Raw genomic sequence first — 21,761 nt, 5'->3', positions numbered from 1 at the left:
GTTGGCTAAATCCCAAATTGCAAGCTCATCCTCATTCGTTCAGTATCCGGTTAGATACCTAACAGGGTGCACCATAAGAAGTTAAGAACTGGACATTAGATTAGAAGCTCTGGTTGGTTCTCTGCATTCCTTTAAAGGCTATGTGGAGCTCTCCTCTCAGTTAGGCAAAGTTGCATAAATGAGAGGAAGGCAATCCAATCACAGAATGTACAAGGAAGGCCATAAGATGGCAGCTTGTTCAGGAGGTCTCGGTGCCAGACACAAATGCCTCTGAAATATCAAGAGCACTAACACGAGTTTCTCCAAATCTTTCCGTGGTATGTGTGCAAAGGTGGGTGAGATTAGCTAGAAGGTTGTTTATAAGAAAGGCAGAATTCATATTGGTGATTGCTAATTAACTGTTGAGTCTTCATATAATGAAGAAGCTGTTGTTGATAACCTTCTCCATCACTTCTGAGGTAAGAGAAATGGATTGATAGATGGCTGACTTTTGTATCCCTTTTTGGGTGAAGAATGGATGTGGGTTTGCTTCCATACTATTGAATAGATGCCAGTAGAATATGGTAATTTATATAGGTGATATAGGATGGGCATCAGTTCTAGAGCACAAGTCTTGAGCACAAATGGAGGAATACCATCTGGAACAGGAGCCTTATTAGTATCAAGATTAATGAAGGTTTATCTGATGTCCTTTTGGGAAAGTTTAGAACAGGCATGCAGTGGACATGTGGGAGTACAGGAGGTGATTTGCTTTGGTTATCCAGGCAGGAAATGAAGGAAAAGACTGATGTCTGGCTTTTCCTTGGATGAGGTCACCATAGTGCCATTAGAATGCAAGAGAAGTGGCAACAGGAATGGGCAGAAGCCCAACAGCCTTAACAAGGAACCAGAAGACTTGACTGCCAGTTGAGTAGGAGGCAAGTTTATTGTATTTCATTCTTATGAAGTCTGCTTTGGAATCGTTGATAACTTTTTTTACACATGTTTCCAGCTCTAGTGTAAGTTGAATGATAAGCTGGAGGTTTTCATTTAAGCCATTAAACAAAAGCTTCATTTTTATCGTGGATGGCAGAGGCATATTTTTTTTGAGAACCAAGGGTTGGACAGGATAGGGGTTTGCAGTGGAGTAGGGAATGAAGGCTCTTATTCCAGTGAGGATTATTTCAGTTATCAGTTCAGTGAAGGTGTTTGGATCGGGAGAGTGAAAAGAGTAATCTGACCATGGAAAAGCAGCATAAAAATTTCATAGGTTATCCCAGTTGGCACAATTGTAGTGCCATATAGTACAAGGCTAAGATTGGCTGAGAGGAGGACAAAACTGTAGAGGAGACTTCAATAAAATTATGGTCAGAATTGCCAATGGGAGAGCAGACACCCACAGTGTACTTGGAGAGAATGGTCTGTGTAACGTTTGATGTGAGGATAAATTTGAGGATTTGAAGATTGCAGATAGGCAGAAAAGAGGACTTGTAATAGTAATGTAACTAAAAGGGGTTTTATAGGATTAATACAGAGGAAATTTTTTTGATACATGAGGAGGAGAGGGAGAGAGAGAAGGGGTAGTCTTGGAAAATGAATAAGTGTTGTGAGCAATGCCATCAGAATTAGCTATTTTGCATGGAGAGTAGTGAATGAGTGAAATGGGTTGTCAGTTTGTCATGAGTGTTCTATCAGTGAATGAGTTCAGGAGAGGTGGGCTTTCTGCAGTGAGTCTGATTATTATTACATAGGCATCTCATCTAGAGATGCCTATGTAATAATAATCATCTAGCCCACTTAAAATTTCAAAGACCTTTGATTCACTTTTATTGTCTAATATTTTTTGTGCTTCACATAAACTGGTGTGAAGGGAGATAAATATTAGATCTCTAAGATTCACATCAGTGATGTAACTGACAAAAGTGCTCATTAAATAATCCATCTGTTATTTTGCTATTATGTATAGAATTCTCTTTATCTAACAATAGATGGCACCAAATTAAGACTTTAGTTTTTTGTTTGTCCCTTACAATTTTTAGAATTGTTTCTACTAATAAGTGATTATTAGTGTTTGCATATTGTGACAAACTATTTGTGCTCTGAAGACGCCAGGTAGAAAATCAAAATAACATTAGCAACTAAATAAATAAATACCTTATTTATTCTGTTGCTTTGGCTTATGAATTAAACCACAATACCGATGAATACCTCACCATGGTTACCCTGCTACCATAATCATCCACCAGTGCCACACTTCCATAATTATTCTCTCTTAGCTGCTGCATAGTAGAAAAACTCTCTTGAACTTTCTTTGGCTTAAATGGTCAATCTTGTACACTTTCTCTTTCTTCACTGAGTTTTCAGCTTTCCAGATACATTTGTTCACTACCAATTATCTTTCATATTTTCTCCATAATTTCATTGTTCCATTTCACTCCTATTCAATTTAGTCACCTAATTTTTAGTTTTAGGTTCAATCAGATTAATACAGAATTAATTATAAAAAGAATGGATGGCACGATGGGAAGAACGAGAGACCATCCCAGAAGTTGTGTAGAGGGGAGTGTAAAGGAGTAGATTTTTTAAATGGAGAGTTGGTGAATAAAATGTATTGGGAATGTAGGGAGTGTAAATGATTTCAAAGATCAATATGATAGACATGTTGTTTGTTGAGTGGACTTTCCACAATGAGTCTACTAACTTAATGGAGGTTACTGTAATAATAATAATATAGTTGTACATTGCTGTTAGGTTTGTCCTAACCAATTTTCATGGTTTGTCAACTGTTTTCCCCACAGCTCACTATCCGCTACCACATCAATACTACTATCCAATAGTATTGATGTGAAAGGACTACAGCGCTTTCCATAATCATCTGCCTTATAGTTCAACATATATACTCCTCTTGACAAATTTCTCCTTAGATCATCACTGCTGTTGCATTCAAAGTGTCTCCTTGCAAGTTTATACACAGTATCTAGCATTTTTTTTCTTCTGCTACTGCTGGAAACACCACTTGTATTTTCCATATGAGGTCACATTTAGCACTGCTTAATTTCATGTTTGAGAATAAAACTAAGTCATAGGGAGTTAGGATGTATATATAAAGGAGGATGGAGGGAAAGGCAGGGCCAGTTCTACCGACGGTGCAACACGTGCATTTGCAAAGGACGACAAGTTTTTGGGAGCAGCAAAATCGGCCTAAAATATACGAAAAATAAATCATAAAAAAAAGTCATTTATTCCTTCTCTGTTGAAACCAGACTTCAGGAAGTCGTTAGTTAAATTTTTATATAATAAAACTGTAAAATTCGATGCAACATCATAATTCTTACATTGTTTAATTGCATCGATTTTACAGGAGTCACATCTGAAATTCAAAGAATTGTAAAATTGTATATAAGAGATGTAAACAATAATATCAGCTCATATAAAATTAGCCCATTAAAATTTACATGATTCTGTAGATAAAAGATATATGAGTGTGTATTTCAAAAGAGAATCCCTCAGAGATTAGAAGTACGTTAGAATTACCTACATAAGTAATACAAAATGCCCACCTGTATAGACCCAGAGGAATTACACATGCAAAAATAAAGTACACAGGTATCTAAAAATAGAAGTTTAGGGGAAATTACCTTAGAGTTCCGAAATATATTTGATGTATCAGTTGGTATACGGTAGAATGGAAACCCATTGTAACCAAAGCAGTCCGACACTGCCGTCAAGGTCGATAGCAGAGGGGGGCAGTATACATCAGAAGTTGTTACGCTATGCTGAAAAAGGGATTAAACTATACTTCAGGGAAATAGAAGTCGAACTTTCTAGAAGGAAAGGAGTTAGCATGTGATAGGTACGGGGATCTTAGACCTTAGTTCAAAGTTTGCGCGGAAATATTTGGAGTCTAAGAAACTTCGCGCAAGGTCCAGAGAGGCGAAATAAAAAGGTCAGGAATGGACTAAGGTGGATCGACTTGGAGAGATGTGATGCCAGGAGAAAAGAGGGGAGTCTATCCATGGACTACGTACAATCCCGGATGAAGTCATGGAGGGTAATCGGAGGAAAAACCTTGTAGAGCAGCCCAGGACCAAGATGCCTCTACGTCCGAGTGCCTACTATGCCGAAAGATTGCACTCCAGCTCTGTGAGTAATTCCAGAGGAGAACACAGTGTCCATGATGCGTCTGAAGCGATAGAGCAAGCCGTAACAATAGGGGGGGGATCCAGAATAAGCCCGAAGAGAAGATACAATTAAAGTGCAATTGTGCCTATGAAAGAAATAATGCGAGTTGAATTTTTTTGTTGAAAACTTTCTCTTAATTTATGATGTGAAGGACTGTTTCGGATAGACTGAATTCATAGGATTGAAAGATGTAATAGATTGAAAACTAATTCGTATGAAGTAAATCTTCTTTTAGAAGAATTGAAAAGATGTTAATGAAAGTTTAAGCTTACGTTGTATTACATTGAAATGGTTTAAAAGAGCTGATAAGAAAATTATAGAATTTAGAATTGTGATGGTGTGAAAGGTTGATTGCTAGGTGAGTGTTACATTCTTTTTGTGAAAGTTAGAATTGGAGATTTTTACTTGTCAAAGCATGATAATTTCTAGATTGTAAGTGGGCTGATAGTTATTTGATATACAGAATTAATTCTTTGATGATTTACGTATTTAATGCTTATAACATGCCTGAGAGTTGTTCTATGTGATTTTTAATCTTGATGCTTAACCTTGAGAGATAATGATAGTAACATCATTTAGGTGTATACATTGTATTATTGTCTAAGTGTGAATAAACATGTTTGTTTTATTTATAAGAAGTGCCGTCTGATCTTTTTAGCAACTGCACTGTTCCCAAATAAATCTGATCCTGTAAGCAGGAAAGAAATTAAACCTTGGTGCGAATTTTAAGTTAGGAGTTAGCCATGACTGCTGGAGGTATAATTAATTTCTTATGCCAATTAGGGATTTTTAGTGGCGCAGTCTGAAATAATCAAATAAATTTCTAGAAATCTCAAGTATAAGTATAATATACTGAAAGTAGAGAAAAGGAATTAAGATTGACTGACTATATAGAAAGGTAACTGATAAGGATAAAGTGTAGTAAAGTTAACGAATGAAAATATAGAAGACAAGTCTAAAGAAATAGATAGATATATAAAGAAATCGATAGACAGATTTAAGATAGAAATTTTACAAAACTTCATTGTACTGCATATTTTTTTAAAAAATCATAATCATAATAATGTAGTATTATGTTGCATTTAATATCGCACTGTCGGTGTTAATATCAGATGACGTGACTATAGTAGAACACCTATTTTGCATTCATTTCCGATTCCATTGTTGGTCATGAGTTGACCTTGACTGAGGGTAAATCTCATTTAACCAATGAGACCAAACGATTATAATGAGATAATCGGTTAAAAGTAAACCAGTTAAAGAAATAGAATCAAAACACATAAATACAGACTATTTACGTATTTTGATAATACAGTTGTGCAGTGATTGTTAATAATATTTTGATACAGTTATTAGGATTTGGCTTTGAAAATAATTTTAACATTTCAATATGTCTGATAAAATTCAGTATAAATTTTTTTTAATTCATACTGAAGAGATCCTTTGATTAAAAAAAAAAAAAAAAAAACTATCAGGCACAGAATATTGCAAACGAAAATCGGAAAAAAGAACGTGATATTCAGAAAAAAAGCAGGGCTTTGCATAAATATCTAAAAACTAAACTGAAACAGCTAATGTAGTACAAGAGAAAATAAGTGAAAGGACCGAAACCAAAAATTCCGAGCTCATGGCAAGTACTTCTCATCCCAGTAATGTCGATATTAGTACAACTGATTTTAATTATCCATGCAGATAAACATTTTCAGAACAAAATTCCACCGTTAAAGGGTTAATTATCTCTCTCTTTCTGTAAAGAAAGAGTTTATGATAATTTTTCATTAACTTAAGAATTTTCATTAGCTAATGTTACTATTTAGAATTTATAATCAGACATGTTGAAGCCTAGCTTAACATCGTGGCTTTTAAGACGTCATCAAAGAATTTTTTTAGGGGAAAGGGGCAGCAAAATTCCTAGGGCCGGCACTGGGGAAAGGCATGGAATGTATAGCCTGTTGTTGTTCATCAAACAAAAGACTTAAAAGGCTGAGATTTAAGTAGTAGGTATCCATGATTACTGTGATTTAAGTTCTTTTTTTTTTTTTTCCTTTTAATGGTAATCCCATACATGACAGGTTCAACCTGTAGTACATTAGAATTGTGGGCAACCAGATAGCTAAGGAGCAGCTTGCTAACATTACATTTGAAGACCTGTAGATTGTTGTACTTATTAGAAGGGGTAGTGAACAGTTGCTGCACATGTTTCAACATATAAGTTGAAAAAAGGTGTGGTTAGTAGGGTGTGAAGACTAGATTTTTCACTTGGAGAGTTGTGAATGAATGGAATGGATTGCCAAAGTCAATTGTAAGTACTTTGTTAATGGGTTCGAGGAGAGGTTATGATAGATTATGTGGATAGTTTGGGTCTCCTGTGATGAGTCTTCAGACTCCATGGAGGTGCCTGTACAACAACAATAATAAATCTTGCAATGTTATTTGATAAATAGAGCCTGAGGATACAATTTAAGTTTGCCATCACCAATGTAAACCATGGACAAAGCAATTAAAGCTATGAGGCCTGTAAATTCTGCTGTCTTCTGTGTTCTCTAGCCAACAGATTAAAAACAATTTTCTGAGAGAAAAAATCCTGCTGTTTCTATGCAAGACTAGCAACTAGTTATTTCTTTTTCGATGAAATCCTTATAATGATTTTTTACATTCTGAACAGGATTCAAACCCAGGTCTTCTTTCCAGCCAGGGGCTGAACACTATCATCCATATGACTGCTATTCATAAGCTTACAGGAAATTACATAAAGTGTAATTACGAACCATTCAGCACAGTTTGGAGACTTATGAAATGTTATATCATTAGCATATCAGTATGTTTTACTGTGGGTAAATTTACAATCATTCATGTAGATCACAAAAAGAAAAGAAAATTATGTATCCATCATTTTCCTTTTTTCTTCTTTTTCTTTCTACTGAGAAAAAAAACCAAAACATTTCTCAAGTTATCATTTCTGCTGAAGTTTTAATTTCTTAGCAATATTGCATGGTTCGCTACATCAACAGCTTCAAAAGTTGACCACGCTTGTTGTCAACTTTGCTTGTCCCCAAAACAGGGCCTCCAGTTCATACCTCTGCCCATTTTTTTTTCTCTCTCTTCAAGGACACGTCCCTCTTCATGTTCCTTGAAGGACATGTCAAATACTGTAAGCACACTAAACATCCTCCATTTGAGGATACAAAGACAAAGTAATTCTGCAGGCTAGCCTAAAGATGCAAGAGATACTGATATGTAGAGTAAGATCACAGTTCCACCGCATGCATGCATGCAGGCACACAAGTGAGACACTCGTATGCTATACCTGAATTCTTTAACCATGAAATCAAACAAATACGGTATCACTGCAGATGAAAAAGTATCTGCAAAAAAATGGCGAAACAGCAAGAGAAAAAAACCCACTAATAAATGCTTTCACATAACCTAAACAAAAACAAATAATACGCACCACTACTTAGTCATCCTGGCCCTACCTACTATTTCTATCAGAATTACAAGTGACAGCAAGAATTACTGTCCATAACAAACATTTAAACTATACTCTACATGATTAACAGCTGATGCAGCACAATTGGAAGAATAGTGGAATGTTGCACTTTTCGAATGGAAAAGACCTGGGTTTGATTCTTGTCGTGTCCTCCTCAGTATGTATGAGTTAGCTGATCTCATACAGTGGTAGCAGAGTTTTTTCTCCCAGAAACTTGGGATTTTCATCCTGCATACAGACAAATCCGCCTTCAGAACACATGCAATTTACAGACAAAAGTACTGTTGTTGGTGATGATGGGTGATAGATGGCGTTGATGGTAGTAGTCGGAGAATTAAGTAGTAATGGAGAGGATGAGATGTATTTAGCAAAGTAGAGTAGTGTGCCATCCCATGATGAATCCTTGGACTCCCTGGAGGAGTCACGTAATAATAATAATGATTCTTACATCATAAAAGTGGTACTTAGGAAAGCGTGAGCTCTCACAACCCATGCCAGAGAATCTTAAACAGATATAAGGCAAGGGAGCATTGAGCTATCAAAGATGGCTCTACATCATCTATTGCCACCCTCATTAGTCTCCATTCAATACTGAGGCTTGATTTTCAGAGCCCAGCTACCAAACAGAAGACATCTTACTTAGGAACATGAATGTTCACAACTTAAACTGGATTTCTCTCCCCTTGTTTTTTAAATTCCCATGATTTGCTGTTTGTAATGACTAAAACCAAACTGTCCACCTGTCTATCATAATATCAGATAATCATCACAAACTTACCAACAACCTCAATCATTTCTGAATTAGTTCTCCTTTCAAATATACTGTAAAGGCCAATTCTTCTCTTCGTATAGACTGTAACTTTGCCCAAGTTTCTTTTCTATAGAATACCTTTTCTTCAGCCATTTCTAGTTTTGTGATTTTGGCACAACAATGGTGTCTAATGGCCCACTGTAATCCATACTCTTATTTCAGATTACTGTTTATTATTAGTGTTTCTGCTCTACTCACTCAAACACTTTCTCTGATCAAAATAATTGAAAAAATTCTTGCTTGAATAGAAGTTTCATCTCTTCATTTTATTCACTCTCTAAACCTTGGTCCTCCAACAAATGTGTCAAGGCTAACATGAATTTCAGCATACCCTACATGGCTCCAGAGAAAAATTCCACCTCTACACTCAGCCTACAATGTAACTCCTAACCCTTAAAAAAAAAATAATAAATCATTTGGTCCTTCAGAACTCTGAAAGGACCAAACATGTCAAAAATTTAGGTTTTGACAGTTACTCATCTCACTATTTAATAGCATTAAATATCACATCACAAGAACAAAGATATCTATTACTTGATATTAAATGGTAGTTAAAGGTAATGGAAAAATTAGTCAAAGACAGAATTCAGGAATGAGTGAACATGAATATGATATGTTATGGGGGGAGGGAGGCATGATTTTGTGAAGGTTAGTAATTTATTGCTTTTTTTTATAATAGTGACAGCTGAGCTGTAATAAATGGAATAGCTAAAAGATGATACTATAGGATTTTGCAAAGGCATTTGTCAGGATACTACTTTTAACTCCATTACACAAACTGAAGAAAAGAGGGTAGATATGAACTGATGATATGGATACATGGTGGCTGATGTACAGATATCAAAGAGTAGTAATGGATGAACAGAATTAGGAGAAAGCAAATGACTGGTGGTGTGCTGTAAAGGTCTCTGCTTGGCCCAATACCATTTAACTTGTACATAAATGAGATAGAAAATTATTGAAGTAGGTTGACAGTATGCACAAAATATAACAGGTGCCAGTTTAATGTGGAAAAGTGTCAAGTTATGCAATTTAGGATGAAAACATTACAAGCTGTGTACCTACACTGATAGAACTATACTTGGAAAAGTGTACATAGCAATCTGGAGATGTTGGTAGACAGAGTATATTTGTTAAGGTGGTCAAGGGCAGATCAGATTACTTGATTAGTGAAGAACATACTAACAAGCAAAGATAAAGAAGTTATAATTCCACTTCATAATATAGGCTTTGATGTATTACTGTGCACAGATCTGGTCACAACTGAGTTTCTTGGGAATGAGGAAGTGGTGGCAAGGATCCAGAAGCAAATGACCAAGATAACGAGTAGCCTGTGAAATGCTCTTTATGAAAATATATTGAGGTTTGCAGTTGCAGAAGCTGGTCCATAGACAGTAAAAGAGGAGTTGTGATAAACATTTTATAGAATTTATGCAAAGGAAATTTTTAGTCACTTTGTTAGAGGGGATAGAGTGTGGTCAGCAAGAATGTGGTGACCAGATTTTTCACTTGGAGAGGTGGTGAATGAATGCAATGAATTACCAGAGTATGTTGTACAATAAGTACACTGTCATGAATGCATGCAAGGAGGGATATGATAAATGTGTGGATAGTGGTTCTCCTACAATGTCTTCAGACACCATGGAAGTTCCCCATGCAGTAATAATCATAATATTTATTAAGCTGTTAATATTTCTCTGGATTTTAAACCAGCATCTCCATTATAAATTTCCTGACACACACACACACACACACACACACACACACACACACACACACACACACACACACACACACACACACACACACACACATATACTCTCAAGTTAGAGGGTTAATTCATTCCAAAGATTTTCATGCAAGCTGAAAACTTATGTTATGGCACTCAAATGTGATGCATTTTTGGCATACATTTGTTTCAAAGGATAATTAAAACTTAACAGGTTAAAAGAAAACTGAGAAAATTAAACTTTATTTGGCATCATTTCAAGTGCATATATTTATATATAACAGTAAGAAAACTAATACACAGAGTACTACATGTTCAATATGAACACACACACACATACATCAACAGGTTAGTATGTGATCTTGAAGTACTTCTCCATTGATGTCTGCACTATTGTAGCAGTATTTTTCTTGTTATAAATCAATATATAGCACAAGCACTGCTCTAAGCACTTTTGCAACTATTTGGGGTCGGGATACTGGACGTTTAAGCCAGTCACTTCTTTGTCGATCATTTTAAAGAATTCTAGCATTTGCCGAATACACGTATTCTCATTATTTTTACATTTCTCACACATATTTAGGGTTTATATTTTGTTAACAATAAGTACTATGTAGGTTCACTAACAAGACAATTTGTGCTCAAGATAGAAACAAACAAAATGTTAATGACATGATATTACTATGAAAGCTAGTCGTAAACAGAAGTACCATGGTTGTGTTATCTACAAATCCATTCAACTCAAAAACACATGAGTTGAAGACTTACCATACATTATCACTATTCTCCTATCAACAATTTCTCTCCAAATTAGTCTATCGCTTGCCAGCATGCCAATGGTCTGATATAACATTTGTCTTTTAGGGCAGGCACTTCTGACTACATCAATCCACTTAGATCTTGGTCTTTCCTCTGAGTCTTTTTTTCTGCCATCTTGGCATTAAACACTTACTTTGCTAATCTTTTCTCTCCTGTTCTGCTCATGTAACCTTACATTACCTTCTCTCATGCATTCTTCAATGCTAACAATGTCAAGTTCCTTCCTAATATCTTCATAATGAATATGATTCTGCTGTTATGCCATTTGTTTAAACTCCTAATTTTTCTCAGAACTCATAACTATGGCTTCTAGTTTTTGATCAACTGTTTTATTTCTAATCCAACCCTCAGATCCACAAGTTAAAATTGGTTTGAAAACTGTCTTGTATACTGCTGAGTGTTTTAGAAAATTGCTCTTATTCAATAAGAAATTATTCAACGACTCCAAAACAGACCATCTTTGCTTATTCTGTTATCTATTTCCATAATTAATTTGCCATCTTCACTACAAAATTGTGCCTAAATAGCTGAAATATTGTACTCATTCTACAGATTCTTTGCCAAGAATGTTTTCCATCTTCCTGCTTATTTTCATAGCTCTGGTCTTTTTATTGTAATTTTCGTGACAAATTTGTTACAGCTGTTATCCAATTTATTATAAAAATCTGGAAATTTGTTTTGGATGTTTTAGGAATACATCATCTCTCTATAAAGCAAAGAGCTCAGTTTGATATCCCTAATTCTGATATCAGATTTAATACTACTTTCTTTAAAAATGTGTTTTCATTTGCAAAGACCCCTGATTGATTTCACATTTCATTTCTGATTTGTAGGATTTAATATCTTATCTCATGGACCTTAATCACAATTGGAACTGTACTATTAATCCATTGGAAGTTTTTTGAACATGTTTCAATAGTGTTAACGTGCAAGGTAATCAGCAGTAAAACACACTATTGCTGAATACCTATGCATGAACAGTTACTATCACAAATAGTGCTGTGTAATGACTGATCATATTCCTGCTAACTAAGAGTGAATACAGTGCGCACCCTTATCTTACTCTTGATTTTACACCAAACCACCTTCCTGTTACTTCAATTCTGCTCACAGCTTAAACAGACTTTGAATTGCTCTGTATAACAACATTCCATTTATCCTATTAATAAAGATGTCTGCACACACAAACATATATATAAGGCACTAGAGAATAACAGAGATTCACAAGTTGTCCAACTGTGTCATGTAGAGCATATAGACAAAAGTATAAAAAAAGAACAGGCAGGTAGCTTATAATGTCAATATAAATATGCTAGGAGTATCAGAAACAAAGGGATAGAATTTGTTAACATGTTGGGACCTCAGATTATAGGCATTAGTGAGACCTGGCTATCAGAATCAGAAATACGTGGGTGGTCTGAAAAGTTCTCAGCCTAATACCGAAAAAACAAATTTATAATTTCAAATTTTTTTTTTTTTAATTATCTCCCTTAAGACTAATACATTTATTCCAGTGATGCTCCAGCACTATTATCCTGTCCCTGTAGTGGTTCTCAGTAAGATCTGCAAAATACCTCTCTACACTTGCAATTACCTCTTGATTCGAAGAAAAACGCTGACCAGTGAGGAAGAGTTTTAGTTTTGGGAAAAGACAGAAGGAGCCAAATCTGGGGAATAGGGTGGATGTTCCAACAATTTAATAGTGCAGATCCCTTAATTTTCCCATTGCCAAAACACCTTTGAGGGCAGGTACATTATCCTGATGAAAGATGATTTTTTCCTTCTACAAACTGGGTCTTTTCTCACGAATTATTTTGTCTAGCCTGGTTAAAAAATCTGAATAATATTCCACAGTTATTGTTTTACCTTTTCAATATAATTAATAAAGAAAATGCCTTTAGCATCTCCAAAACACCAATGCCATGACCTTTCCTGCTGATGGAACCAACTTTGTCTTCTTTGGCACTGAACAACCGGCTTCTGTCCACTGTTTTGACTGCTGTTTGGATTCTGGTGCGTAATGGTGAATCCAAGTCTCATCTATAGTAATAAATCGACATACAAAATCAGTTTTATTCTTGTTAAAATGCTCCAAGCACTGTTCAGAGATTTTCATGCAAATGTTTTTGATCTGCTGTGAGCAAAGTGCAGCACCCATCTTGCGCAAAGCTTTTTCATTTGCAATTCTCCATGCAAAATATATCCTACATGTTCTTTTGAAATGCCTATAGTCTCAGCAATTTCACATACTTTGACTCGCCAGTCATCCAATACCATATCGTGCATTTGATCAATGATTTCTGGTGTTGTTACACTTTTTGGACGTTCACATGGATCATCTTCAAGGCTGGTATAGCCACGTTTAAACTTGGCAGCCCATTTTTTAATTGTCGAAAACGAAAGAGAAGAGTGCCCATAAACTTTTTAGAACTTCTAATGAATTTCTTTTGGCGTTAAAGTTTCTTTTACAAAGAATTTTATAACTGCACGATACTCATTTTTATTCATTTCAAGGGATACAGACATCACTTTTGCTACTCGATAGAATGAATTGCAATTTCACATGGATGCTTATGACAGATGTACCAACTTAGAAAAAAAAAAAAAAAATCTTGCCAATAGTGTTGCCATCTATGGTTGAGGATGAGAACATTCCAGACCACCCTCATACTAACTGGTATTGAGTGTAAAGGTTACAGTATTTTTAGGAAGTATAGACAGGATAAGAGAGGAGGGGGGCATGCTGCTAATGATTATTATTATATTTTTATATTATATTATATTATTATATCAGATGACTTGAATCCATATAGTGTTGAGACCTATGATTGTAATACTAGTAACAGTTTTTCATGTGGCAGTGAGTTTGAAGCTATTTGGTGTGAGGTGGAATCTAACATGATCAAATATATAGTGGGGTGTGGTTACAGACATGGCGGATTGATTGCTAGTGGTGAAAAAATGCATCACTAAATAAAGGGTAATCATAATGGGGGATTTTAATTATCCAAACGTTGATTTGGTAGCAGTAAAATCTCATTAGAAGAATGACGCTGAATTTACTCAGCTATTGCGAGACAACTTCCTCAAGCAGCATGAGACAGAAGGAACTCGAGGTCAAAGAGTGTCAGATTTGATTATAGTGTCAGAGGGAGCTTTGGCAAAGAAAACTATTCTGCATCCAGTTGGTGACAGTGATCATGCAGTATTCACTTTGGAAGTGGTAAGTTCATGAATGTTCCATTCAGGAAATTACATAGTAAACTACAAAGCAGGAAATTATGACCAATTGAAGAGTATACTGAGTTCAGCACAATGATATCAGTTGCTGGATGGGAAGAATATCAACAATGCGTGAGAAGTATTTTAAAAAATACTTAAATGATACAATATCAAAATGTTTCCCACGAGTTTGAAGAATAAGATAGGAGACAAATGGATGTGTAATTTTATCAAGCCAGAGATTCGTTAGAAAAGGATGATGTGAAAGGAATACCATGTGCATAAGGATGATGTCCCATGAAAATTATAAGCAGCAGGTCAGAAGAGTTAACTGTGTATGGAAAAGCTGAGTCTGAGTATGAAAAGAAACTGGCTCCGCAAGCTTCGATATCGAAGCTTGCAGCATATTGATATTTGTAGTATCGATATGATGCAAGTAGAATAAAGAAAGAATGAATATGAAAGAATAACTCTTAAATGCAGATAGTGTGAAGTGGTTGTTCAACTAATAAGTGCCCCTTTTGCTAAAAGGGATCAACTTGGTGTATGCAACATTGAGTTCACTGCTACCTCTTCTGAAGAAACTCAGGGATAGGAAGAGGAGGTATTAAAGCTGTTGCACAAACTGAATAACAATTCAGTAATAGGGACTAATGGGATATCAGCACAGGTGCTAAAAGAGTGTTTGGCTGAACTGGCTATTCCTTAGGCTATATAATTTGAGTCTCAGAACAGAGAAGATTTTGCAGGAGTGGAAAGAATGTATGATAATCCCATTACACAAGAGTAGTGCAAATACCAATGTATCCAACTATTGACCAATCAGTATCTAAGAAGTGGTGGTGAAGATTTTGGAAAAGTTAGTTAGGGCTCACCTTCAGAAATGGGTCGCTTGAGAATCTCTCCTTTGCAATGAACAGCATGGATTTACTAAGGGAAAGTCATGTTTTAGTAACTTGCTCACATTCGATAATAATGTTACCATTGAGCCGGAAAAGGGAAATGGATACACCATGATACTTTTGTATTTTGCTAAGGCTTTTGACAGAATACAGAATGGAAAACTTGCTTAAATTGGAGAATATGGATGTGGATTATAAAATATTGCTGTGGATAAATATAAGAGGATGGCTGACTGACAGATATCAAAAAGTGGTATACGGATGTGAATCTGCAAGATTTAAGGTAACCAGTGCTGTACTATGAGGATCAGTCCTTGGTGAACTGTTATTCAATCTGTACATGAATGACTTTGGGAAGGATTTGACAACACACAGCTATTTGCTGATGATTCAAAGATAGGTAGGATAATCAGGAATGCTACTGATACATACCGTATTTTCCGGTGTATAAGACGCACCCAAGAAATTTAATACAATTTTCTGGAAAAAACCTAAGCTTGCAAGTATGATTTAAAAAAAAAAAAAAATGGATAAAATAATAGGTAATTTTTAATAGTAAACTGACCTTTCAGAAACCTGCAAAACCCATGTCACTGTCATCTGACTCTTCTCTATCATCATTAATTTCTTCTCCCTCTTGTTCTTCATCATCATCATCTTCACTTCCATCAAGGGCATTGCTAATTCCACATTTCAAGAAAGACTTTTGTTGAAATGGCAATGCCATTTTGTCGATTTTCTTGCATCCATTTCAAAACTTCGGTCTCTAGTTCTGGCCACTTTGAAATTTTTCCACGTTCCGCGCGCTTTTCGTTATCAAAAAGTTGTACAAAATCTCCTTCTGACCACGCCAAGTTCTAATCATTTTTTACTGTAGGTGGAGATCCAAAATGACTTTCAGCTTCCCTATTCCCGTGTTCTTCCGCATATTTTACAACCTGCAATTTGTAACTTGAAGTATATGAATGTCGCCTGTTTTTTTCTATCACTAAAATCTATGGGGAAATATCAAACTGAACACAAAATATCTCAACACGTCAACTCAATACTGATAAACATCAGTAACTGATTACTCAGATAAGATATTATGAAACTTAAATAGGGACTCTCGTTCTTAGCCAATGACGCGCTAGAAGTCACGTGAAGGTCACGCATCAATTTGATTGCACCATTAACCGCCTACAAAGATCTTGGAACATAAAAGGGAGTGCGTATGACTTTGAAAAGAGGAAACAATCTTTACCTTCATTACATAAGACGCACCCCATTTTTAAGGTAAAAAAGTGCGTCTTATACACCGGAAAATATGGTACTTACAGAATGATTTGAATAGGCTGGAATTGTGGGCAAGGGAAAATGAATGTCAGTAAATGTAAAGTCATGCATTTTGGTGTGATTAGATATCACAATGTCGTATCATATTGGTGGGATTATGCTAGAAGAAACTGATCAGGCTAGAGATCTTCGAATGTCAGCAGATGGCAAGTTGAAGTTCAGAGATCATGTAGCAGAAATTGCAATTCATTCACACACATCATCCAATGGCAATCCATTCCAATCATGCACCACTCTGAGAGAAAAATCTAGATCACGCCCTTAAAATACAATTGCAATTCTGAAACAAACTTTCACACGTAAAGATAGGATGTCATTTTTCCTTTTTACAAGGCCTCGATAAGACCTCACTTGGTCTTATCAAGGCTTACACACTTGGACTACTGTGTGTAAGTCTCTCCTGGATATTTTTGTGATTCTGATAGTGGAGAGTGCAAAGGAGAGAGTTAAGAATGATATCAGGATGTTGGAATACTGATTATAAAAGCAGATTGAGAATTTGTAAACTGCAGACAGTAGTAAACAGGAGAAAGAGTGGTTATATGATTGAGACTTTTAAACTTCTGAAAGGGTTATACAGCAGTTGCATGTAGCTTATGGCCTCCCCTCAACAAGTCCCTGACCCCCTGTAAATCTCTCTTAATAATCCCATATAATTTGTAATATTCTGAACAGATTTTCTCTTTGCAATTTGCCATATGCTTTTTTCAGATCTATAAAACATAAATACACATCCTTGTTATATACACATGCATGATTTCTCTATCTGACATCAAGTGAAAATCTGATCCCTGACAAGCCTTATCTGGTCTGAACCCAGCTTGTCTTCTCCAAGTTTCTCGTCCACAATTTTTCTTAGTAACTTCAAGTATGAGTGCATAAATCTTACCTTAAACATGCAGTAGAGAAATTCCTCTACAATGCTCACATTACTTTTATTTCCCTTTTTTTTTTATTGATGGGTATTATGAGAGTTCTGCTCCAATCATCAAGAATCTGAACTTCTGATAAAGCCTTCTGAATTATGCAGCGTAGCTACTGTAAAACTTTTATACCTCCATATTTGAGCATTTCTGGTCAAATATCATTACTTCAGTTGCTTTTCCACATTTCAGGTTTCAACTGCATTAATAGAATATTTTTTACCACTCTTCTGTCACTGTTTGTTTCACTTAACATTCTTTCACAATAATTACTTTAGACACAAAGAACATTTAGTTTCTGTTTTCATGTCACCGTTATCATCTTATTCTTCAAATACAAAAAAATTTATCACAATGCACAGGCATAACAATCTAATAGTGAAAACAACTCAAAGTGTGACAAACAAGAAAATTAACTAACATCCTATTATGATCCAATCTAACATTGGATAAAAAGAAACATACTGCCTAATAATTTGGAACTAGGTTTAAAATGCTTCCATTTGATAAATTAGTGTGGCTATGCACAACCTTACTCATTAAGATCTGGAGAGTGTTTCTGTGCTACTGACATCAAAAAGACTCTTTCACTCTCTCTCTGAAGTGTAATTACCTCTGTGTAGCGTTAGTTTTCATTTGGCTAGTCCTGTGTGATAGTGTCCAAAGTATGGTGTAATACCAGTCCTGACTTACCATAATTAATGATGGTAACAAATTTCCTATATTCTCCAAATTAGATGCTAACGAATATCTTCTTGCCTCACCACACTGTGCTAAATTGCAGGCATGGGAAGCTATACATCCCTATGGTATTTGAATACATGATAGAGATTAATTTATTGAGTAATTTGGCCATCTTTTCAGATGTAACCATAAAAAAAAAAAAAAAAGATTCGAATAATTTGGCTTCAATATTTTATGTAAGTAGTGGTCATGTAGTATTTCATCTGTGTTACTGTGGTTTTGCTGTGTGTGTGGGGCACACAGCAAAACTGTCCCTGGAACATACAGCCCAGCTAGTATCCAGATAGTATCATTCCACCTGAATTTACAAACCTTCCATTTTATACAAAACCTAAATCGAATTTAAAAAAAAATCACTGATGGTATATAGAGGGAAATCTGATTAACTGATGTCAGCTCTATCATTACTTCAAACACTTCTTTACATCTGCAAGTGATTCTACCTGTACCTTTTCTATTTGATAATTTCATGGCACTACTCTGCTGAATTGACTTTCACCATTCTTATACTTTTCTCTAAGCATGTTAAAACAAGTGGTTACTCATCAACATCCACTCTTAGTCCACAACTACAAATCTACTAAACTAACTTCTCATCCTCTTATCTACAGCAACTTTCCTCATATTCTCAAGGGTACACTTTGTGAGGGAGGATGAAATCCCCACTGCAAATGAAATCCAATGTCTAAGAAAAACATCAGACTCCTTGCTTTCTAATCATCTGCCCCCCCCCCCCCACACACACACATGGCAACTGATGTGCTATAGAATTTGCAACCTAAAAAATGGACATGTGTTTCCATTTCTTAGAAATGGAAACTCTTCACACATTGTGGCATATGCAGGATTTTCCTATAGGAAGATCTAACCTTTTCATACTATTATGTAAAGATATTACAGCTGACAACTTGGATAAAAGAAATGCTAATTTAGAGCACAGTTTTAATATACTGATGTTTTGATATTGAGCATTCATCAGCTAGCGCTCCCCCCCCCCCCCCTTATAAAGAGTAGGCAAGACCTTTTAACCTATCTAGCTTTTGGAGACTGTGGGCAGTTCAATCTCCACTGGTAACCGATCAGAGATAGTTGACCTATAACTATTACTAATTATAAGCAGACACCAACGAAGAGATCAGCAAACAAGTGCTGCCATCTCTTGGTACTTAACCCTAACAGGATATGTTACTGTCTGAAACTATATAGGTTCTATGGTCAACTTTCTTAAGTTTACAGGACGAAAAACCTACTTGTCCATGCCAGAGATCGACTAATTTGGGAACCTGTCAAAGAAGGGCTTAGAAAGATTTCCTCCAGTCAGCAATCAGGCAGTGTAGCACAGAGGATGCAAGTGGCACTTCCAGCACTGAGTGATACAAGCCTTCTTAGAACTGATAGATTACTTATTCATACCCTATGGCAACTTTATAGTCAGATGTAGTGGCCTAAGTTCCATAGAGATTAGCTGGTTGCACTAACAGTTTAGAGGCATGTAACTTAGATAATATATTATTATTTGACACCTCCAGGGACTCATCGAGAGAGAGAGAGAGAGAGAGAGAGAGGGCACCTGTTCTACAGCTCCATCTCCACCATTCAATCACCAACTGACTGTAACTACACCAATGCCGTCTACCACTGGTATTTCCACAGACATCCATGCCCATGGAGGCTTTCGAATCGCCAGCCTTTTGGGTAGAGAGAGGATACGCTATCCACTCGGCCAACCAGGCTGGCATGGTTTGTGGAATATTCTACATGAGGAAATGTGAAATCAGAGATTACAAACTTGGCAAATAGGGTGAGGAGATGGGATAAAAATTCAAGTTGATTACAAGATTATATCATATAGATATAAGACAAATATTTCAGGTCATAGCAGGTGGTAGAGAGAGAACAAGGAGCTATCTCTAAAATCTGATTAACATGTACTCAGCAATGCATATGGTCTAAAGTTTCATGACATGCGGAAAGAAGTTACCAACAGGAGTTGTTTATACTTCAACAAATATATTCATGGAGAGATATGATAACTGTTTCCTCAATAAATCTCTGGAAGTGCTTGTATAATAATAATTCCCTCCCCCCAACATATATTGCTTTGTTCAATTTGACTAGAATAATTACAGCTGCCAACTTAAATTTACAGGAGCTAGATACTGAATTACATGACTTCAAGTGAGACATTAGGAAATGAATCATAATTTTACAGTATTATAAAAGCACATACTTGCCCATTTCATACCAAAAAATTTATTTGTTTTTTTTTTATAATAAATTATAAAAATGCAATTTTTCATGTAGTACTATCATATCCTGTACCCCTCTTGAGGGTATATATCAGGAATTTGCTGATGATTTTCTTAATCAGAAAACATATGCCACTGGAAGTATTAACTCATACTAGGTGTAAACCGAATCGTGTTTTCCTTTCCACAACTGTTGATTTATTTGCAAAATAAAACTCGTTTCATTATATGGATATTAAAATTTATACCCATCTTTATAATATCTGTTACTTTAATTGTTATCAGTTCTTGCAAATACCGATAAAACATAAATTAAGGTTTTGTACTCAACAAGATTGTGTTGACATTTTGTACATTAGTAAGGAAGTGGCATTAATTCAGTAAACTTTCACTGATATAGTAAAATGGGGGAAAGAAATAAACATCTGTTCACCCTTAAAGAGATGTACTATTTGATTCATAAATTCTCAGCTTTGGCTAATTAAATCCAAGTAATCGATTCGATCCAAACGATCTTCAGATACTCCGCCTTTTCGAGAATTTGTAAAACGTGAAGAGGAAAACACGCCCCAAAACTTTCCGATTATTATTACCTTTTTTTTTTATAAATATACATTGAATAAGGTATACAGAATCATTGTACCTCAAAATTTTGACTTCTTAGTGATTTTGAAATCATACTACACAAAATATAATAAAATGTCAAGTACTATCAGGTGAATAATAAGTAATAACATTCCACATAACTATTTTAAATTTTAACGTCTTCTTGATGAGTAAAGTATCTCACCTCTCAATTCTCCAAAGTCAAATGGTCAATTCCTATAAAGTGTTGTTTCAACAATCTGATTATTTCTTAACGTAACTAACTTCACAAAGTTATTAGATATTCACGCAGAACAAAATATTCTACACGTCTTCCCCACCTCATACGTTTCCTTCCCGTTAAAACCGCGCTGTCACAAGTAAATCAGGTATCTGCAGAAGAAAATGTGATTCGTTCTATGAACTAGGATTTTTTTTATTTGATTATATAGTCGGTGTAATGATTGACACTATGAAGTCTAGATAATCGATTTCAAAGCTAAATATTATATCTGATAAATAAACTCTTTCGATTCTTATTCGTGTTTTTTTTTTTTTTTTTAATTTTTAGACCACATCTGGACTACCGTGATGAGATAGGGTCACCTGGGCTCCATGGAGATGAGGAAACTCGGAAAATGTTCCAGCACCGTCTAACCGAAATCATATCCGGCATGTAGATCCTTGCATATGGAGATAAACTGAAGGAACGTGGCCTTTGAAGTTTGCGAAATAGAAAGAACACAGGAGATATGATATAAACATACAAGCTAGTAAAGGGTTCTTACAGT

At 35.5% G+C, this 21,761-nt stretch overlaps 1 protein-coding gene across 1 annotated transcript in view; it reads right to left on the bottom strand.

Moving 5' to 3' along the window:
• Positions 1-21,362, bottom strand: part of LOC150094863 (rho GDP-dissociation inhibitor 2-like) — a 68,191-nt gene extending 46,829 nt beyond the window's left edge. Inside the window, exon 1 of the mRNA XM_090411270.1 lies at positions 21,176-21,362. The gene's annotated coding sequence lies outside the window, so the exon portion shown is untranslated. The remainder of the gene's footprint in view (positions 1-21,175) is intronic.
• Between the last annotated feature and the right edge of the window lie 399 nt (positions 21,363-21,761).

Source organism: Typopeltis vanoorti, chromosome 21 (assembly GCF_054136105.1).
Source record: "Typopeltis vanoorti isolate ZY-2024b chromosome 21, IOZ_Tvanoo_1.0, whole genome shotgun sequence".
Classification (NCBI taxonomy): domain Eukaryota; kingdom Metazoa; phylum Arthropoda; class Arachnida; order Uropygi; family Thelyphonidae; genus Typopeltis; species Typopeltis vanoorti.
This window is presented reverse-complemented; position numbering and strand designations above follow the sequence as displayed.